This window comes from Phoxinus phoxinus (genome assembly GCF_949152265.1).
Source record: "Phoxinus phoxinus genome assembly, chromosome: 10".
NCBI classification, from domain to species: domain Eukaryota; kingdom Metazoa; phylum Chordata; class Actinopteri; order Cypriniformes; family Leuciscidae; genus Phoxinus; species Phoxinus phoxinus.
The window spans coordinates 23,826,051-23,843,331 of NC_136885.1; positions in this window are offsets into that span (position 1 = coordinate 23,826,051).

Below are 17,281 nucleotides of genomic sequence, written 5' to 3' on the forward strand. Positions count from 1 at the left end.
CGTTCTAGTTAATGGTGCTTGCCTATAGGCAAAGCAACATTAGTGTTATTGCTCATACTTAATATTATTATTATTCTTCCACACAAAAGTTTGGCGCGTAACTTGCCCCGCACCGTTTGTCACAGACCCCTGAGTGAGGTGTCAAATCGACCGGCTCATTGAGGAGAGGTGTGCTATATCTTTTCTAAGCGATCGGGTGTACGATGTTCGCACAGCGGACGAAAAAGCGGCCAAAAAAGTCCCATTGACTTAACATTGCGGAATTTTCAGAAATTCAAATCCCAACTGTCATTTTTCACACACACAGACACAAAGGGCCTGACACCCCTGCATGTCTCCCCCTCTCTCTCCCTCAGAGGATTTATATTATCCAGCAGCCAATAAGTAATGGCCTAAAATCTTCATAGCCACACCATAGCAACCAGTTACAGCACCCTAGCAACCATAAGCTATAGGCACGAGGCCGCAGGCCTCGTGCACTCATTATAATGCACTCGTTTAATAGAGATTTTAAATACTCTGCGGCCGAGTGCCTAACCTTAGCCCTAACCCCATAGTAACCATCTGTGGAGCCCTAGCAACCACCCTGAAGTCCCTAGCAACCACCCAGAACACCCTAGCAACTGCCTAGCCACCACCTAGCAACCACCTAGAATGGGCTAAAATTTTCATAGCCACACCATAGCAACCAGTTACAGCACCCTAGCAACCATAGGCTACAGGCACGAGGCCACAGGCCTCGTGCACTCATTATAATGCACTCGTTTAATAGAGATTTTAAATACTCTGCGGCCGAGTGCCTAACCTTAGCCCTCATAGTAACCATCTGTGAAAACTACCAACCACCTAGTAACACCATAGCAACCACCAAAAATACCTTAGCAACCACCCTGAACACCCTAGCAACCGCCTAGAAATGTCCTAGCAATCACCCAAATACCCTAACAACCACCCAGAAAACCTTAGCAATTGCCTAGAAACCACCCGGAACACCCTAGCAACCACCCAAAATACCTTAGAACTCCCTAGCAACACCCTAGCAACCACCCAAAATACATTAGAACTCCCTAGCAACACCATAGCAACCACCCAAAACACCTTAGAACACCCTAGCAACCACCCATAACACCATAGCAACCACCCAAAATACCTTAGAACTCCCTAGCAACACCATAGCAACCACCCAAAACACCTTAGAACACCCTAGGAACCACACATAACACCCTAGCAACCACAAAAAATACCTCAGAACTCCCTAGCAACACCATAGCAACCACTCAAAATACCTTAGAACTCCCTAGCAACACCCTAGCAACCACCCAAAATACCTAAGAACTCCCTAGCAACACCATAGCAACCACCCAAATACCCTAGCAACCACCCAGAACACCGTAGCAACCACCCAGAACACCCTAGCAACCGCCTAGCAACACCCTAGCAACCACCCAGAACACCACCTGAACAACATGAATAAGCCATATCTCAGCAGCAGAACATCGTACAGACATGGTTGTTTGCTCGTATGCAATCATGTACCACACTCTAGCAACCGGGTCGTGTTTTTTGCCACTGCAAGCACCATTCACATTTTCTTCTGGAAATGTACGTTCTAGTTATTATTATTCTTCTTACCAAACTGTTGACTGCTACTCGCCCTAGAGCTTTAACTCTACATACTCCAAACTCGGCTCAGACACTCAAACTGTTCTGAAGTTAGTTGCTATATCTTTTCAGACTGATCGGACTTACGGTTTTCCTATAAATGACGATCAAACTCGGAAAAACTCCCATTGACTTAACATTGCGGAATGTTCAGATTTTCAAACTCCCCAACTGCCAAAAATTCAAATCAAAATCCCTTGAAACCCTAGACTAAATCAAACTGCCATTCTATACACTATATGAGCCATTGAGACTCATTTAAACTCATTAAACTCATCTATCTATCCACCTCAAACTATTTTAAACTTCAAACTAATTTAAACTTCAAACTAATTTAAACTTTTTATGAATAAAAACTATAAAAACTGGCTCGTAGGCACAAGGCCACAGGCCTTGTGCCTCACCTTGGCCCTAACTCCAGGATGCTAATATACACTAAACTCTGAACTCTTAGACTCATGTAAACTCATCTATCTATCCACTTCAAACTAATTTAAACTTTTAACTAATTTAAACTTTTTATGAATAAAAACTATAAAAACTCGCTCGTAGGCACAAGGCCGCAGGCCTTGTGCCTCACCTTAGCCCTAACTCCAGGATGCTAATATACACTAAACTCTGAACTCTTAGACTCATGTAAACTCATAAACTCATCTATCTATCCACTTCAAACTAATTTAAACTTTTGGCCGAGTGCCTATCCTCAGCCCTAAGCGATGCTAATATACATTAAACTCTGAACTCTTAGACTCATGTAAACTTATAAACTACTTTAAACTCATGCATTCACTAAACTCTAAACTCAAAAACTCTTGAGTGTGTTTGTGTGTGTGTGTGTGTGTGTGTGTGTGTGTTAGAACACCCTAGCAACACCATAGCAACCACCCATAACACCCTAGAAACTGCCTAAAATACCTTAGAACTCCCTAGCAACACTATAGTAACCACCCATAACACCCTAGCAACAACCCAAAATACCTTAGAACACCCTAGCAACACCATAGCAACCACCCATAACACCCGAGCAACCACCCAAAATACCTTAGAACTACCTAGCAACACCATAGCAACCACCCATAACACCCTAGCAACAACCCAAAATACCTTATAACTCCCTAGCAACACCATAGCAACCACCCAAAACACCTTAGAACTCCCTAGCAACCACCCAAAATACCTCAGAACTCCCTAGCAACTCCCTAGCAACCACCCAAAATACCTCAGAACTCCCTAGCAACTCCCTAGCAACCACCCAAAATACCTCAGAACTCCCTAGCAACTCCCTAGCAACCACCCAAAATACCTCAGAACTCCCTAGCAACTCCCTAGCAACCACCCAAAATACCTCAGAACTCCCTAACAACACCCTAGCAACCACCCAAAACACCTCAGAACTCCCAAGCAACACCCTAGCAACCACCCAAAACACCTTAGCACTCCCTAGCAACACCCTAGCAACCACCCAAAACACCTTAGAACTCCCTAGCAACCACCCAAAATACCTCCGAACTCCCTAGCAACACCATAGCAACCATCCATAACACCCTAGCAACCACCCAAAATACCCTAGCAACCACCTAGCAACCACTAAGAACACCTTAGCAACCCTCTAGAAACACCCTAGTAACTTTAAACTTCTTCAAACTATACTTTAAACTATTTTAAACTTTAAACTACTTCAAACTTCAAATCACTTTAAACTAATTTAAACTTCAAACTAATTTAAACTTCAAACTATTTTAAACTTCAAACTATTTTAAACTTTAAACTACTTTATACTTAAATCTACTTTAAACTACTTTAAACTACTTTAAACTTCAAACTAATTTAAACTTCAAACTAATTTAAACTTCAAACTACTTTAAACTTCAAGCTAATTTAAACTTTAAACTTTTTCAAACTATCTGGTCCAAACTTTCACAAGCCAACTTAAAGTTTGTTTCAACGAACTTTTTAATCTAGTTAATGGTGCTTGCCTATAGGCAAAGCAACATTAGTGTTATCTTGCATACTTATTATTCTTCCACACAAAAGTTCGGCGCGTAACTCGCCCCGCACCGTTTGTCACAGACCCCTGAGTGAGGTGTCAAAACGACCGGCTCATTGAGGAGAGGTGTGCTATATCTTTTCTAAGCGATCGGGTGTACGATGTTCGCACAGCGGACGAAAAAGCGGCCCAAAAAGTCCCATTGACTTAACATTGCGGAATTTTCAGAAATTCAAATCCCAACTGTCATTTTTCACACACACAGACACAAAGGGCCTGACACCCCTGCATGTCTCCCCCTCTCTCTCCCTCAGAGGATTTATATTATCCAGCAGCCAATAAGTAATGGCCTAAAATCTTCATAGCCACACCATAGCAACCAGTTACAGCACCCTAGCAACCATAGGCTATAGGCACGAGGCCGCAGGCCTCGTGCACTCATTATAATGCACTCGTTTAATAGAGATTTTAAATACTCTATAAAAACTCACTCATAGGCACGAGGCCGCAGGCCGAGTGCCTAACCTTAGCCCTAAGCCCATAGTAACCATCTGTGGTGCCCTAGCAACCACCCAGAACACCCTAGCAACTGCCTAGCAATCTCTGGATAGAAGTGTCATAGAAACACGAGGGTGGGCTCGTTTGACTCGGGGCAGAAAACAGCCAATCCTGAATAGCCTCAACACTTCCTAGCCCCTCCCTAGCAACCATTGTTGAGCCCCTTAGCAACCAAAATTCACAGACTCATAGCTCAGAGCAAGGATGTCGCAGAAACGTGTAATTTGGCACATTTAAAGAGACTGGCAGGCTCTGTAAGAACATACCACACAATGGGGTAAAAGTTGCACCCCTGGGGGGCAGGAGGGGCCCAAAGTTGCCCCAATGAAGTACTATGGTGTAGGACAGCCCATGAAATGGGCTGTCCTACACCATAGAAACCGCATTTGTATTGAATATAACTCTGGATCACATTTGAAGAGGCTGGTAGGCTCTGTAACAAAATACCACACAATGGGGTAAAAGTTGCACCCCTGGTTGGCAGGCCTGGCCCAAAGTTGCCCCATTCACATACTATGGTGTAGGACAGCCCATGAAATGGGCTGTCCTACACCATAGAAACCGCATTTGTATTGAATATAACTCTGGATCACAGTGTCATAGAGACAAGGGGGCGGGCTCATTTTACTCAGACGACCAATCCGTCTCTCAGGATCATTGTGAAGCTTTCAAGCCACGCCCTAGCAACCATTTAGAGCAACTTAGCAACAAGCTCCATAGACTTCTATTGAAAGACATCAAAGGGATATCTCAGGAGATAAGTGTCATAGAAACATGAGGGTGGGCTCGTTTGACTCGGGGCAGCAAACAGCCAATCCTCAATCACCTCAACACATCCTAGCCCCTCCCTAGCAACCATTGTCGAGCACCTTAGCAACCAAAATCCAAAGAGGGATATCTTCCATTCTGAATGTCACAGAGACGTGGCAGTTGGTTTATATCATTCATACTGACAAGCAGCCTTTGGAGTTTCATTATTGACAGCTGCCAAGCCACTCCCTAGCAACAAAATAGAGTACCCTAGCAACCATTTTGCAAGACCTATATCTCTGCATCAAAACATCGTATAGAGATGGGGGTTGGTTTATACATTCACACTGACTTTGGAGCTTCATGATTGGCAGCTGCCAAGCCACTCCCTAGCAACCAAACAGATTACCCTAGCAACCGTTTTGCAAGGCGTATATCTCTGCATCAGAACATCGTATAGAGATGGGGGTTGGCTCTTTTGACTCATGCTAGCAAACAGGACTTGCTACATGCTACACATGCTAGCAGTGAATAGCTACATGCTAATATTGATTAGCTAAGTGCTAAATCATGCCAATAAAATGCTACAAACTCCATAGTAACCGTCTGTGACAACTACCAAACACCTAGTAACACCATAGCAACGACCCAGAATACCCTAGCAACTGCCTAGCAACGCCCTAGCAACCACCCAGAATACCCTAGCAACCGCCTAGGAACGCCCATAACACCCTAGCAACCGCCTAGCAACCACCCAGAACACCCTAGCAACTGCCTAGTAACCGCCTAGCAACCACCCAGAACACCCTAGCAACCACCTAGTAACCACACAGAACACCCTAGCAACCGCCTAGCAACCACCCAGAACACCCTAGCAACCAACCGAACAACACGAATAAGCCATATCTCAGCAGCAGAACATCGTACAGACATGGTTGTTGGCTCGTATGCAATCATGTACCACACTCTAGCAACCGAGTGTCGAGTTTTGCCACTGCAAGCACCATTCACATTTTCTTCTGGAAATGTACGTTCTAGTTAATGGTGCTTGCCTATAGGCAAAGCAACATTAGTGTTATCTTGCATACTTATTTTTCTTCTTATTATTATTCCACACAAAAGTTTGGCGCGAAACTCGCCCCGCACCGTTTGTCACAGACCCCTGAGTGAGGTGTCAAATCGACCGGCTCATTGAGGAGAGGTGTGCTATATCTTTTCTAAGCGATCGGGTGTACGATGTTCGCACAGCGGACGAAAAAGCGGCCAAAAAAGTCCCATTGACTTAACATTGCGGAATTTTCTAAAATTCAAATCCCAACTGTCATTTTTCACACACACAGACACAAAGGGCCTGACACCCCTGCATGTCTCCCCCTCTCTCTCCCTCAGAGGATTTATATTATCCAGCAGCCAATAAGTAATGGCCTAAAATCTTCATAGCCACACCATAGCAACCAGTTACAGCACCCTAGCAACCATAGGCTATAGGCACGAGGCCGCAGGCCTCGTGCACTCATTATAATGCACTCGTTTAATAGAGATTTTAAATACTCTATAAAAACTCACTCATAGGCACGAGGCCGCAGGCCTCGTGCACTCATTATAATGCACTCGTTTAATAGAGATTTTAAATACTCTGCGGCCGAGTGCCTAACCTTAGCCCTAACCCCATAGTAACCATCTGTGAAAACTACCAACCACCTAGTAACACCATAGCAACCACCAAAAATACCTTAGCAACCGCCCTGAACACCCTAGCAACCGCCTAGAAATGTCCTAGCAATCACCCAAATACCCTAACAACCACCCAGAAAACCTTAGCAATTGCCTAGAAACCACCCGGAACACCCTAGCAACCACCCAAAATACCTTAGAACTCCCTAGCAACACCCTAGCAACCACCCAAAATACCTTAGAACTCCCTAGCAACACCATAGCAACCACCCAAAACACCTTAGAACACCCTAGCAACCACCCATAACACCCTAACAACCACCCAAAATACCTCAGAACTCCCTAGCAACACCATAGCAACCACTCAAAATACCTTAGAACTCCCTAGCAACACCCTAGCAACCACCAAAAATACCTTAGAACTCCCTAGCAACACCATAGCAACCACCCAAAACACCTTAGAACACCCTAGGAACCACACATAACACCCTAGCAACCACCCAAAATACCTAAGAACTCCCTAGCAACACCATAGCAACCATCCATAACACCCTAGCAACCACCCAGAACACCATAGTAACCACCCAGAACACCCTAGCAACCGCCTAGCAACACCCTAGCAACCACCCAGAACACCCTAGCAACCACCTGAACAACATGAATAAGCCATATCTCAGCAGCAGAACATCGTACAGACATGGTTGTTTGCTCGTATGCAATCATGTACCACACTCTAGCAACCGGGTCGTGTTTTTTGCCACTGCAAGCACCATTCACATTTTCTTCTGGAAATGTACGTTCTAGTTAATGGTGCTTGCCTATAGGCAAAGCAACATTAGTGTTATTGCTCATACTTATTATTATTCTTCTGATTATTCTTTTTATTCTGGACAAAGTTTGGCGCGAAACTCGCCCCGCACCGTTTGTCACAGACCCCTGAGTGAGGTGTCAAATCGACCGGCCCATTGAGGAGAGGTGTGCTATATCTTTTCTAAGCGATCGGGTGTACGATGTTCGCACAGCGGACGAAAAAGCGGCCAAAAAAGTCCCATTGACTTAACATTGCGGAATTTTCAGAAATTCAAATCCCAACTGTCATTTTTCACACACACAGACACAAAGGGCCTGACACCCCTGCATGTCTCCCCCTCTCTCTCCCTCAGAGGATTTATATTATCCAGCAGCCAATAAGTAATGGCCTAAAATCTTCATAGCCACACCATAGCAACCAGTTACAGCACCCTAGCAACCATAAGCTATAGGCACGAGGCCGCAGGCCTCGTGCACTCATTATAATGCACTCGTTTAATAGAGATTTTAAATACTCTATAAAAACTCACTCATAGGCATGAGGCCGCAGGCCGAGTGCCTAACCTTAGCCCTAACCCCATAGTAACCATCTGTGAAAACTACCAACCACCTAGTAACACCATAGCAACCAGTTACAGCACCCTAGCAACCATAGGCTATAGGCACGAGGCCGCAGGCCTCGTGCACTCATTATAATGCACTCGTTTAATAGAGATTTTAAATACTCTATAAAAACTCACTAACCTTAGCCCTAACCCCATAGTAACCATCTGTGAAAACTACCAACCACCTAGTAACACCATAGCAACCAGTTACAGCACCCTAGCAACCATAGGCTATAGGCACGAGGCCGCAGGCCTCGTGCACTCATCATAATGCACTCGTTTAATAACACAACTACTCAAAATACCTTAGAACTCCCTAGCAACACCCTAGCAACCACCCAAAATACATTAGAACTCCCTAGCAACACCATAGCAACCACCCAAAACACCTTAAAACACCCTAGGAACCACCCATAACACCCTAGCAACCACCCAAAATACCTTAGAACGCCCTAGCAACACCATAGCAACCACCCAAAATACCTTAGAACTCCCTAGCAACACCATAGCAACCACCCAAAATACCTTAGAACTCCCTAGCAACACCATAGCAACCACCCAAAATACCTTAGAACTCCCTAGCAACACCATAGCAACCACCCAAAATACCTTAGAACTCCCTAGCAACACCATAGCAACCACCCAAAATACCTAAGAACTCCCTAGCAACACCATAGCAACCACCCAAAACACCTTAAAACACCCTAGGAACCACCCATAACACCCTAGCAACCACTCAAAATACCTTAGAACTCCCTAGCAACACCCTAGCAACCACACAAAATACGTTAGAACTCCCTAGCAACACCATAGCAACCACCCAAAATACCTAAGAACTCCCTAGCAACACCATAGCAACCACCTAAAATACCCTAGCAACCACCCAAATACCCTAGCAACCACCCAGAACACCATAGCAACCACCCAGAACACCCTAGCAACCGCCTAGCAACACCCTAGCAACCACCCAGAACACCCTAAAAAAACACCTGAACAACATGAATAGCACTATAGTCAACCATAGGCTATAGAGCACTCATTATAATGCTCTCGTTTAATAGAGATTTTAAATACTCTATAAAAACTCACTCATAGGCACGAGGCCACAGGCCTCGTGCACTCATTATAATGCACTCGTTTAATAGAGATTAAACTCACTCGTAGGCACGAGGCCACAGGCCTCGTGCCTGACCTTAGCCCTAACCCCATAGTAACCATCTGTGGTGCCCTAGCAACCAACCAGAACACCCTAGCAACTGCCTAGCAACCGCCTAGCAACCACCCAGAACACCCTAGCAACCACCTAGCAACCGCCTAGAAACCACCCAGAACACCCTAGCAACCGCCTATCAACCACCCAGAACACCCTAGCAACTGCCTAGCAACCGCCTAGCAACCACCCAGAACACCTTAGCAACCACCTAGCAACCACCCAGAACACCCTAGCAACCACCCAGAACACCCTAGCAACCACCCGAACAACATGAATAAGCCATATCTCAGCAGCAGAACATCGTACAGATATGGTTGTTGGCTCGTATGCAATCATGTACCACACTCTAGCAACCGGGTCGTGTTTTTTGCCACTGCAAGCACCATTCACATTTTCTTCTGGAAATGTACGTTCTAGTTAATGGTGCTTGCCTATAGGCAAAGCAACATTAGTGTTATTGCTCATACTTATTATTATTATTCTTCCACACAAAAGTTTGGCGCGTAACTTGCCCCGCACCGTTTGTCACAGACCCCTGAGTGAGGTGTCAAATCGACCGGCCCATTGAGGAGAGGTGTGCTATATCTTTTCTAAGCGATCGGGTGTACGATGTTCGCGCAGCGGATGAAAAAGCGGCCAAAAAAGTCCCATTGACTTAACATTGCGGAATTTTCAGAAATTCAAATCCCAACTGTCATTTTTCACACACACAGACACAAAGGGCCTGACACCCCTGCATGTCTCCCCCTCTCTCTCCCTCAGAGGATTTATATTATCAAGCAGCCAATAAGTAATGGCCTAAAATCTTCATAGCCACACCATAGCAACCAGTTACAGCACCCTAGCAACCATAGGCTATAGGCACGAGGCCGCAGGCCTCGTGCACTCATTATAATGCACTCGTTTAATAGAGATTTTAAATACTCTATAAAAACTCACTCATAGGCACGAGGCCGCAGGCCTCGTGCCTTACCTTAGCCCTAACCCCATAGTAACCATCTGTGGTGCCCTAGCAACCACCCAGAACACCCTAGCAACTGCCTAGCAACCACCCAGAACACCATAGAAACCACCCAGAACACCCTAGCAACTGCCTAGCAACCACCTAGCAACCACCCAGAATGGCCTAAAATCTTCATAGCCACACCATAGCAACCAGTTACAGCACCCTAGCAACCATAAGCTATAGGCACGAGGCCGCAGGCCTCGTGCACTCATTATAATGCACTCGTTACCTTAGTCCTAACCCCATAGTAACCATCTGTGGTGCCCTAGCAACCACCCAGAACACCCTAGCAACTGCCTAGCAACCACCCAGAACACCATAGAAACCACCCAGAACACCCTAGCAACTGCCTAGCAACCACCTAGCAACCACCCAGAATGGCCTAAAATCTTCATAGCCACACCATAGCAACCAGTTACAGCACCCTAGCAACCATAAGCTATAGGCACGAGGCCGCAGGCCTCGTGCACTCATTATAATGCACTCGTTACCTTAGTCCTAACCCCATAGTAACCATCTGTGGTGCCCTAGCAACCACCCAGAACACCCTAGCAACTGCCTAGCAACCGCCTAGCAACCACCCAGAACACCCTAGCAACCACCTAGCAACCGCCTAGCAACCACCCAGAACACCCTAGCAACCGCCTAGCAACCACCCAATACACCCTAGCAACCACTCAGAACACCCTAGCAACGACCCGAACAACATGGATAAGCCATATCTCAGCAGCAGAACATCGTACAGACATGGTTGTTGGCTCGTATGCAATCATGTACCACACTCTAGCAACCGAGTGTCGAGTTTTGCCACTGCAAGCACCATTCACATTTTCTTCTGGAAATGTACGTTCTAGTTCTTCTTATTATTATTCCACACAAAAGTTTGGCGCGAAACTCGCCCCGCACCGTTTGTCACAGACCCCTGAGTGAGGTGTCAAATCGACCGGCTCATTGAGGAGAAGTGTGCTATATCTTTTCTAAGCGATCGGGTGTACGATGTTCGCACAGCGGACGAAAAAGCGGCCAAAAAAGTCCCATTGACTTAACATTGCGGAATTTTCAGAAATTCAAATCCCAACTGTCATTTTTCACACACACAGACACAAAGGGCCTGACACCCCTGCATGTCTCCCCCTCTCTCTCCCTCAGAGGATTTATATTATCCAGCAGCCAATAAGTAATGGTCTAAAATCTTCATAGCCACACCATAGCAACCAGTTACAGCACCCTAGCAACCATAGGCTATAGGCACGAGGCCTGCGGCCTCGTGCACTCATTATAATGCACTCGTTTAATAGAGATTTTAAATACTCTATAAAAACTCACTCATAGGCACGAGGCCGCAGGCCTCGTGCACTCATTATAATGCACTCGTTTAATAGAGATTTTAAATACTCTGCGGCCGAGTGCCTAACCTTAGCCCTAACCCCATAGTAACCATCTGTGAAAACTACCAACCACCTAGTAACACCATAGCAACCACCCAAAATACCTTAGAACTCCCTAGCAACCACCCAAAACACCTTAAAACACCCTAGCAACACCATAGCAACCACCCAAAACACCCTAGGAACCACCCATAACACCCTAGCAACCACCCAAAATACCTTAGAACTCCCTAGCAACACCATAGCAACCACCCAAAATACCTCAGAACTCCCTAGCAACACCCTAGCAACCACCCAAAATACCTTAGAACTCCCTAGCAACACCATAGCAACCACCCAGAACACCCTAGCAACCACCCAAAACACCCTAGCAACCACCCAGAACGACCTAGCAACCATCTGAACAACATGAATAAGCCATATTTCACCACCAGAACATCGTACAGACATGGTTTTTGGCTCATATGCAATTATGTACCACACTCTAGCAAGTCGTGAGTGTCGAGTTTTGCCACTGCAAGCACCATTCACATTTTCTTCTGGAAATGTACGTTCTAGTTAAGTTGGCTTGTGAAAGCCAACATACTGAAATCCTATTTAAACTTATTAATGGTGCTTGCCTATAGGCAAAGCAACATTAGTGTTCTCCTCCATACTTATTATTTTTTTTATTATTATTATTCTTCCGCCCAAAAGTTCGGCGCGAAACTCGCCCCGCACCGTTTGTCACAGACCCCTGGGTGAGGTGTCAAATCGACCGGCTCATTGAGGAGAGGTGTGCTATATCTTTTCTAAGCGATCGGGTGTACGATGTTCGCACAGCGGACGAAAAAGCGGCCAAAAAAGTCCCATTGACTTAACATTGCGGAATTTTCAGAAATTCAAATCCCAACTGTCATTTTTCACACACACAGACACAAAGGGCCTGACACCCCTGCATGTCTCCCCCTCTCTCTCCCTCAGAGGATTTATATTATCCAGCAGCCAATAAGTAATGGCCTAAAATCTTCATAGCCACACCATAGCAACCAGTTACAGCACCCTAGCAACCATAGGCTATAGGCACGAGGCCGCAGGCCTCGTGCACTCATTATAATGCACTCGTTTAATAGAGATTTTAAATACTCTATAAAAACTCACTCGTAGGCACGAGGCCGCAGGCCTCGTGCCTAACCTTAGCCCTAACCCCATAGTAACCATCTGTGGTGCCCTAGCAACCACCCAGAACACCCTAGCAACTGCCTAGCAACCACCCAGAACACCCTATAAACCACCTAGCAACCACCCAGGACACCCTAGCAACTGCCTAGCAACCACCCAGAATGGCCTAAAATCTTCATAGCCACACCATAGCAACCAGTTACAGCACCCTAGCAACCATAAGCTATAGGCACGAGGCCACAGGCCTCGTGCACTCATTATAATGCACTCGTTTAATAGAGATTTTAAATACTCTATAAAAACTCACTCCTAACCTTAGCCCTAACCCCATAGTAACCATCTGTGGTGCCCTAGCAACCACCCAGAAGTCCCTAGCAACTGCCTAGCAACCGCCTAGGAACCACCCAGAACACCCTAGCAACTGCCTAGCAACCACCCAGAACACCCTATAAACCACCTAGCAACCACCCAGGACACCCTAGCAACTGCCTAGCAACCACCCAGAATGGCCTAAAATCTTCATAGCCACACCATAGCAACCAGTTACAGCACCCTAGCAACCATAAGCTATAGGCACGAGGCCGCAGGCCTCGTGCACTCATTATAATGCACTCGTTTAATAGAGATTTTAAATACTCTATAAAAACTCACTCCTAACCTTAGCCCTAACCCCATAGTAACCATCTGTGGTGCCCTAGCAACCACCCAGAACACCCTAGCAACTGCCTAGCAACCACCCAGAACACCCTATAAACCACCTAGCAACCACCCAGGACACCCTAGCAACTGCCTAGCAACCACCCAGAATGGCCTAAAATCTTCATAGCCACACCATAGCAACCAGTTACAGCACCCTAGCAACCATAAGCTATAGGCACGAGGCCACAGGCCTTGTGCACTCATTATAATGCACTCGTTTAATAGAGATTTTAAATACTCTATAAAAACTCACTCCTAACCTTAGCCCTAACCCCATAGTAACCATCTGTGGTGCCCTAGCAACCACCCAGAAGTCCCTAGCAACTGCCTAGCAACCGCCTAGGAACCACCCAGAACACCCTAGCAACTGCCTAGCAACCACCCAGAACACCCTATAAACCACCTAGCAACCACCCAGGACACCCTAGCAACTGCCTAGCAACCACCCAGAATGGCCTAAAATCTTCATAGCCACACCATAGCAACCAGTTACAGCACCCTAGCAACCATAAGCTATAGGCACGAGGCCGCAGGCCTCGTGCACTCATTATAATGCACTCGTTTAATAGAGATTTTAAATACTCTATAAAAACTCACTCCTAACCTTAGCCCTAACCCCATAGTAACCATCTGTGGTGCCCTAGCAACCACCCAGAAGTCCCTAGCAACTACCTAGCAACCACCCAGAACACCCTAGCAACCGCCTAGCAACCACCCAGAACACCCTAGCAACTGTCTAGTAACTGCCTAGCAACCGCCTAGCAACCACCCAGAACACCCTAGCAACCACCTAAGCAACCGCATAGCAACCACCTAGCAATTGCCTAGAAACCACCCAAAATACCTTAGCAACCATAAAACATATACAAGCCATATATCAGCTCCAGAAAATTTTAGAAAATTGTAGAAACATGGAGTTCGGCTTTTTTTGAATCATACAGTTTATGAGATGATATTCAAAGACTAGTTGATAGTCCAAACATGCTGTTTGGTATAAACGTGTAACAACATGAATTACTTTAATTACAAAATGACTTGTAGTTTCAGTGATTTTTCTTTTATTCCTTAAAAAACCTTTATCTGTGGCACATAAAAACAAGTTTTTTTAATTAAAATTGTTTAGATATCTTATTTTATCCATAGGAATGAAACAGTAACTAGGGTAACCAGCATTCGTTTTGCCAGGTTGGGCGGAGCTTCCTTCCCAAATATGTTTTTGTGCAAGGGTATAAAATAGTTTATTAGCAGGGATATAACACAGCTTCTCATATATGTTTGCTCCATTACTGATGATTGACAAGAGCATTACATACATACTACGCACTGTTGCTCAGTATTAAATTATAGCTTGAGATGCATGATATTTTAATTTGCTAACAGAAGGATACACAAGAAGCAAGTGCACGTCAGCGTCCGAATTCACTCACTTCATTACTCCTATAGTGCTATAGGGGTTAGTGAATGAGTGAAGGAGTGAGCGGTTTATACTGTCTATGGCGGTTTCGGACACAGCTTCGAGACAATTCGCTTCCGAGTCATATTAAAGATTTGTTCACGATGAACGAATCGTTCATGACCGACTCATCACTAGAAGGTGTGATTCTATTGGTCGTACAATCAAAGCTCGCTGCTGATTGGCTGAGAGATCGACTTCACCGGAGGAGAACTGCAAACTTCCCGCATTATTCTCTTGAGGTGAGTTCAGATGGTTATTGTCAAATATGCTGTTTTATAAAGCCTTGTAATGTCAAACGCAGCTCTTTTTTTTAATTAAATATAGGCAATATTATCTGTATTACAATATGAGATGTGGTTTTTATCGTTTTTGCTAACACTAGAACTTTTTTTTTTCTCTGTCAAAATTGTAATGTATGATAATGTCTAACGTTACAGCGTCTTTGTGTAAAAACGTTAAATGATATGTGTGTTTGATGGCTGTATTGCGTCCTTTGGTTTTTGATGTTTGTGTAGCTATAGCTTAACGTTACTTGCTGTGTGAGGAGTGTATTCATTTTGGCGCTTATTTTAACGTTTCTGCTGAGGTAAAACATTTAACGCCCAATCAAAGTTATAGTCTCCGGTGAGAACGGATTCCAGTGCGCGCACACTGACAGTTATCATAAACAATAAAGTGCAAATATAATGTAGGCAATGTTATTGGTATTAATATGAGGTGTAACGTTAGTTTATATCAGTTGTGTTTACACTGAAGCTACCCTTTTCTCTGTAAAGATGGTAATGTATGAAAAGTAAGGCTTACAGGCTAGCCACACTTATATCTTTGTGTGAAAACGTAAAATTATATTTTGTGTGTTTGATTTATTTTACATTCATGCATATGGATGGATGTTAGAATGAAGTGTCGTTGATGCAGGTCGCTTCACGTCAATCAAAGGCAGCGTTGAGCAGTACAGCCAATCAGACGCGTTTCTGCTGAGTTTAAAAATGCAACATCCAATCGAAGGCGGTTAGATTAGTCACCGGTGAAGAAATACGTTGATAGCAGATTTCAGTGCACGCTCACTGACACAATTTTCTAATCATAAACCACAAAGTGCAAATATAATGTTTAAGAAAACAATTTTGCACAGTAGACAGCTTTTTTTCAGGGTTTATCCTGCATTGAAAAATGTTTTGGCTGCCTCCAAAGCGAAATTTTTGTCCCGCCAAAGCTTGATTTGATCGGTGAGTGATAGATTACTGCTGCGCTTGTGCTGTGCTTGTGACAGGGCGCGCACTGAAAGAACGAGCAGAGAGAGAGAGAGCGCGCCCCAGCTCGAACCGCGCGCGCGCGCCCTCACCGTCTTTAAAGCACTGCAAATCTGTCTCTCCCTCGCTCAATTAATCAAATTCAAATGACACGATGGTAAAAGTTCGGAACAACAAAGTTTCACGATTTTTTTCCTGAATTATCGCTGGGTGTGAATTGTGCTGAAAAACAATTAGCCTTATCTTCTCTGAAAAGCGTTCCGCACATTCAGCTGACATAAACTACACTTTAAATAAACGAGAAAAAAACTAACTTACCCAGTGATGAAATGTTTTCTGTGTTGACGTGCACAATCTTATGCGATGTCCTAACTACTGGGATAGTAACGTTACACGTCAAATTCGCGAACTATGACTCCTTTGAACCGATTCACTTTGAACTAAATTCACGAGACGTCTGAAACCAATCGATAACACTTTACAATAAGGTTGCATTTATTAAACACTAGTTTAACTTCTAACTTCATTAGTTAACATTAACTATTAATAAACTGCACTTCTACAGCATTTATTAATCTTTTGTAATATTAATTTCACCATTTATATAGCTACATTATTGAAATCAAAAGTTGTATTTGTTAACATTAGTTATGCACTGTGAAATAACATGAACAAACAATGAACAGCTGTATATTTATTAACTAATGTTAAGAAAGATTAATAAATACAGTAACACATGTGTTGCTCATGGTTTGTTATACATTAACTAATGTTAACAAATCAAACCATATTATAAAGTGTTACATACAAATCAATTACTCAGAACACCTCCTAAAGTAAGTACTTTCCCCATTTATTTTAAGAGTGGTTAGCAAGATTTAACCTTAATAAACTAAAGTATTTTCAGGTTATTTATGACAATGTGTAGATTTTTGTAGAAAATTACAGTGGAGTGAGGTGAAAATTTTCAGAAAGTTTTTCCCCCCAGTGTTAGCATTATTTGCAATGAAAGTTCAAGTTACATGGGTTGTGAGTGTGGTGTTGAATTTTATGACACTC